This window comes from Lycorma delicatula, chromosome 5, assembly GCF_047948215.1.
Source record: "Lycorma delicatula isolate Av1 chromosome 5, ASM4794821v1, whole genome shotgun sequence".
Lineage (NCBI taxonomy): Eukaryota > Metazoa > Arthropoda > Insecta > Hemiptera > Fulgoridae > Lycorma > Lycorma delicatula.
Window position 1 is genome coordinate 170,747,301 of NC_134459.1, and position 6,615 is coordinate 170,753,915.

Sequence of the window (6,615 nt, forward strand, 5' to 3'; positions counted from 1 at the left end):
TATGATGAATGATGAAAGAATATGCTACATGGTAAATGCTATCCCATATGTTGGAAAAGTAGAGACTGTAGAGAAGGAGCCACTAGCTTCATTTTATGTTTTAACATTGTCTGAACCAATATATGGCACCAACTGAAACATTATCGTCAATAATTGGTTCACATCGTGCCATTATTCAACATGATGCTAAAAGACCACAAATTAACTATGATTGGAATTATCTGCAAAAATAAGCGAGAAATTCCACCAAGGTTTTTGAAGGCAAGACAACAAGGCCAGTCACAGTTGTTTCCTATTCCCCAAAATGAAATAAAATAGTTCTTTTGTTGTCAACAATGCATTATGAAGATTCTGTAAACCCTGAAAAAGGAAAGTCAGACATAATTCTTTCATACAATTCCACAAAAGGTGGTACAGATACATTTGATCAATTGTGTCATGAATACACTGTTACTAGAAAAACCAAACGATGATCATACAATTTTTTTTTTTTTTGGCATGCTAGATCAGAGTGCAATAAATGCCATCATTCTTTATAAGTTAGTAAACAGTCAAAAAACTATAAAAAGATGAGATTTCTTATTTGAACTCGGATTTTTGCTTTGTGAACTGTAAATGAGGAATCACTTGCAGACCATGACATTACAAAAGTCACTTTGTCTTCAAATCCATTAGGAGTAGAAGCAACACCTCCTGTCCAAGAAAAGCCTTTAAGTAAACAGAGATGCAAATACTGCCCTCGGAATAAAGACAGAAAGACCAACTTAGTCTGCAAGTAGTATAACGCTGCCATGTGCCAGGATTGGTCCCTGGTGTGTCAGGAATGCATGAGATAAATGGTGTTGACAAACACACTCACATCAGGAATTACTTTGCATGTTAAATTTTTTTATTTTCTATATACATCATATTTTAAAGAGACAAACTTTATGGAAGAATACACTGATGTCTCAATTAATTATTAATTCTTTAAAAAATATGTTTTTATGCTAATTTTTATAAATTAGCATACTTTGTTTGATTTCAGCTTAAAACACAAATTTTTTATATTGTAAAAATTTTAACTTATGTTTGATTAGAATTAAAAACAGTGGTTTAGAATAATTTGAAATTTCAATAATTAATAGTTAATTAAATATTTTGGGGTCTGAGAGACCCCAGTGTGTTGGATTAAGTTGAAAAATTAAGTGTGTCATTCTAGGGTTAAATGACTTTACAGTATTTTTATGATATAGACTACTTCAGTGAATATTTTTGCAAGTTATTGAACTTTTTGAAAAATTTTGTAAATAGTAGATTTGATTCAGTCTGTCATTAAAAATCGAGAATTCTGTACTGTTTGCCTGTTGTCAATATAATAACTGACAAAAATGTAAAATAACTTTTTAGATGTCATAGAAACGTTTTTGTGACTTTGTCAATAAGATTATTATGATGACTAGGAGATTATCTTTTCAATAATTAATTTTTGTATATTATTATTTATGCATTCCAGTTTGGTATGTTTTTATAAAATTATATTTTGCTGTTATCCTGTATAAGCAATTATTCTTCAAGCAAAACTTGAAGTATGAAACAAAGAAACTGTGATGCTTTTTACATAATTACCAGTTAGAAGTTAAAACTGGAGGCTAAATTTTACGAATATATGTATTCTATACAAGAGAGAGTAAAACCATAATATGTCTGGCCTCATTACCTTCAATTATGACATATCAGGACATCTTGTTAAAAGCATATTGTGTGTTAATGTTTACAGAAGAATTTTAGAAATGAGTTTCTGTTTTGGGTATCAGACTTTTTTATAATGTATTCAATGTAACTTTATTAAACAAACCTATATTTTATCTTACTAATCTTAACAGAAGGAACACTTGCAAACAGGTACATATGCACTCCTTAAATGATCTTCTATTGTAGGTGTAAATTATATAGGATGTGAAAATTTGTATCAAGGATGAGATGAGCCTTTCTTTAAATGATATATATTTCTTCCCTGCTGCAAGTAGTAGAGATTTAATTAAGCGAGTCCCAATTAAGATACCACAAAATTTCCCACAGGACATGAAATCTTTAAATATTAATATAGTAAAGGGCATGAATCTTGAAGCTTAGTGCTGTGTCAAATGAACCTGCTCCAGCTGACTTTTTATTACCCATTTAACATAACATACGATTCGCTGCAGAACCATCTGCATATTTATACACTGTGAAAAATTAGCACAATTTATTATTACTATCATTATTATTTAATTTACATTGATATTAAATCATGTCAAGAATTATTATATAATATATTAAATTCATTTTTAATTGATAATCTAGTTATATACCTTATCAAAAATACTTTCTTGTTTTTCAATTAATAATATACTGATCCAGTAATGAATTAAATGAAGTGTAATTAACAAAAAGTTAAATAAATTGTTTTATAGATCTTTAGAAAAATTAAAACTAAGCTGCCGCACATTTTACACAAATTTAAGTAATACACAAACTTTACAAAAATAAAATAAACTTTAACACTTTAGAAACTAAAACAGTTGAACATCATCATCTAATTCGCTTAAATTCTTAATATCTAATGTCGTCACTTTCACAACCACTATCATCCTCCAAAGAAATTTGAAAAGATTCTGTAGTATTGTGAATTATGAGCTAATGCATTCATCTTCATTTTTTAAACTCTTTTGCGATAAGGTTTCCAATGCGATACATCCATTATAGAAAATTTATTTTTGGCAATTTGTTGAATGTTCTTAAGTCAAAAGTGACATTGTGGCTTCCAACTTATTGTTTTACTTTAGACCAAACCATTTCAATAGAGTTTAAGTCTGGGTGGTATGGGACACTTCATGTCTGTTTTTCTTGGTAAGTTCATCAAACATAAATACTTTGTATTTTCCTTTGTTCCTTTTAATTATCTCAAGTAGTTGAGGTTTCAACATAGAAGATGACAATCAAATGTAATAATTATGTAACCAGTAGTAGTTGGATGTGGGTAATTTTTCTTGCAATGTTCGTGATGATATGCGATGCCTAAAATTATTACAGAATTTTCAGGATGGTTTTTCTTCAGCCCATTTTAGTTATTTGCATTCATAAAGTTGTAATAGTCACCAGTTTAAATCCCATTTCACCCCCAGCATGTGTAAAAATCAATCTACTGCCTTTAGAAATTGTTGTTAGAAGTCCACCTCTAAAACATTCCTCCATGATTTCATTGAGATATGACTTGATAAAATATACGTTTCATCAAGGTATACAATCAACCTGTTTTTGGTTCTGAATTTTTTGATCACATTTACATACTGTATTTGTTTAATATTATTGTCATGATGTTCAATAACAAGTTTCCTATTGTTTTCAGTTTTCCCCATTTGAAAACCAGTTATTGTAGTACTCTTCTTCGGCTTCTTTTACATCCTGAGAATCCTATTAATTCTTTCAGACAACCAGCAATTTTGCAATGGTGGGCAACTGTTTTTCTTTGAGATGAAATTAGTTTACAGTCCTTCTCACTCCACACATGTTGAAAAAATCTAGGCCTGTTACCAGTTTGTCATGGATTTTATATTTTCTTGGTGTACTGAAAGAAGTAGAAAGCCTCTGATGGGTTTTCTTGTAATTTTTTTAATAACTCCTTACTCTGTTTCCTTACTCTTTGAACTTGCAATTGTGGTATTTTACAAGCAGCTACTGTTTTTTCTTCACACTTTTGAATTGGATTATGCTTGTTGTCATTTACAGACTTTCTAAATTTGCTTGCTTCTTCTTTTATGAATTCATACACATTATTGATTAACTCCTGAACTTGCCGACTTAATTTTTTACGTGTCACTTCATCCTGATTTCTGCTCTAAGGGTAAGTGAAGTCCATTATGAAAAATTTAATAAAAGTTCCTAGGTCTATATCGCTAATTACTTTTGAGAAAATTATTATAAAACAACAAAACATTGGTGTCGCAAAACACAATTTTTTAGGTTTGATGTACGATTTTTTTTTATTAATTGCCAGTAAAAGATTGCCAATAAGTTTTTGCAAGAAAATTTATAGAAAATTTTCTTGCTGAAATCCGAGCGAAGTCTTTCACTAGCCGTAAATCGCAAACGAAGCATTTTAGGACGTAAGTTTATATGAACGTTTTCTATTATTTTCACAGGTAGTTATTAAAGTTCCGGTAGAACTTCGTGATATACTCTGTACACATTTAATTAAGAATTAGGAAGACTGTATAACGGACACTTCAACCTAGGCATTTTCATTAGACTTATTCCAGCCATGGGTGGGTAAAAATTTCTGTAGACTAGTCTATAAGTAGCATTCTTGATTATTAAGTTTATCCATACATGCATTATTACAGTACTAAAAAATGTTGTTGTAAAAATTAAAATGAAGAGTGCAACGTTAGAATAATGTTTCAAAGCCACATTTAACACACTGATCTCTATAAATTACCTAAGTTTGCAATTTCAATGCACGCTGTTAGATTTAAAATAATAAATTATCATTAAGAGTCCTTTAAGTAGTCTAAATGTTTTATTTTGTGCTGGCTACTTATCAAATTTTATCTTGATTTAAGTGATTTTAAATTTCAAATTTTTATCCAGTAATATGAATGGCGAAATTGAATGAATAATCAATTTGTATAAAATAATATTTCCACTTACCTACAATTTTTAATGTAAGTATCCGAGCACTTTCGGAGTTACTTCTCCATTATCAGGGATTATTTGAAGTTATTAATTTAATATTCACGTATATAATTTTTTATGTATAATTAAATTGAAGTTAAAATTATTACATTCATAATAGTCGATTGTCAATAAATAAAATAAGTTATACGTTAATAAAAATGTAACGTCATGTACGTAAGATGATTACGATTATTATCTATTATATGTTATACGACTGTTATAATACTGTAGTCGTAAACACTTTACGGACATGACGTTACATAACTTAATTTATTAACTGACAATCGATTATTATGAAAGTAACAATTTTAACTTCAGTTTAATTACACATAAAAAATTATTTTCATGAATAACTTCAAATAATTCCTGATGATGGAGAAATGATTCATCTGAAAGCGCTCGGATATTTACATTAAAAATTGTTGGTAAATGGAAATATTATTTTATTATTTTAAGACAGCATTAAAAGATTTGAATGGCAGAAAGGCTCCTGGAATAGACGGAATACCTGTAAAATTATTGTGCAGTGCAGGTGAGGAAGCGATTGATATATTATACAAGCTGGTGTGTAATATTTATGAAAAAGGGGAAGTTCCGTCAAACTTCAAAAAGAGTGTTATAGTCATGATACCAAAGGAAGGAGGAGCAGATAAATGTGAAGGATTCAGAACAATCAGTTTAACTAGTCATGCATCAAAAATCTTAACTAGAATTCTATACAGAAGAATTGAGAGGAGAGTGTGTTAGGAGAACACCAATTTGGTTTCAGGAAAAGTATAAGGGAAGCAATTTTATGCCTCAGATTAATAGCAGAAGGAAGATTAAAGAAAAACAAACCGACATACTTGGCACTTATAGACCGAGAAAAAGCATTCGATAACGTAGACTGGAATAAAATGTTCAACATTTAAAAAAAATTAGGGATCAAGTACAGAGATAGAAGAACGATTGCTAACATTTACAGGAACCAAACAGCAACAGTAATAATTGAAGAACATAAAAAAGAAATCATAATAAGAAAGGGAGTCCGACATGGATGTTCCCTATCACCGTTACTTTTTAATCTTTGCATAGAACTAGCAGTTAATGATGTTAAAGAACAATTTAGATTCGGAGTAACAGTACAAGGTGAAAAGATAAAGATGCTGCGATTTGCTGATGATATAGTAATTCTAGCCGAGAGTACAAAGGATTTACAAAACAATGAACGGCATGGATGAAGTCCTACGCAAGAACTACCGCATGAAAATAAACAAATACAAAACGAAAGTAATGAAATGTAGTAGAAGTAGCAAAGATGGACCACTGAATGTGAAAATAAGAGGAGAAAAGATTATGGAGGTAGAAGAATTTTGTTATTTGGGAAATAGAATTACTAAAGATGGACGAAGAAGGAGCGATATAAAATGCCGAATAGCACAGGCGAAACGAGCTTTCAGTCAGAAATATAATTTGTTTACATCAAAAATTAATTTAAACGTCAGGAAAAGATTTTTGAAAGTATATGTTTGGAGCGTCCCTTTAAATGGAAGTGAAACTTGGACGATCGGAGTATCTTAGAAGAAAAGATTAGAAACTTTTGAAATGCGGTTCTATAGGAGAATGTTAAAAATCAGACGGATGGATAAAGTAACAAATGAAGAGGTGTTGCGGCAAATAGATGAAGAAAGAAGCATTTGGAAAAATATAGTTAAAAGAAGAGACAGACTTATAGGCCACATATTAAGGCATCCTGGAATAGTCGCTTTAATATTAGAGGGACAGGTAGAAGGAAAATATTGTGTAGGCAGGCCACGTTTGGAATATGTAAAACAAATTGTTAGGGATGTAGGATGTAGGGGGTATACCGAAATGAAACTACTAGCACTATATAGGGAATAAAAAAAAAATTTATATAAAATATATTAATACCAACGG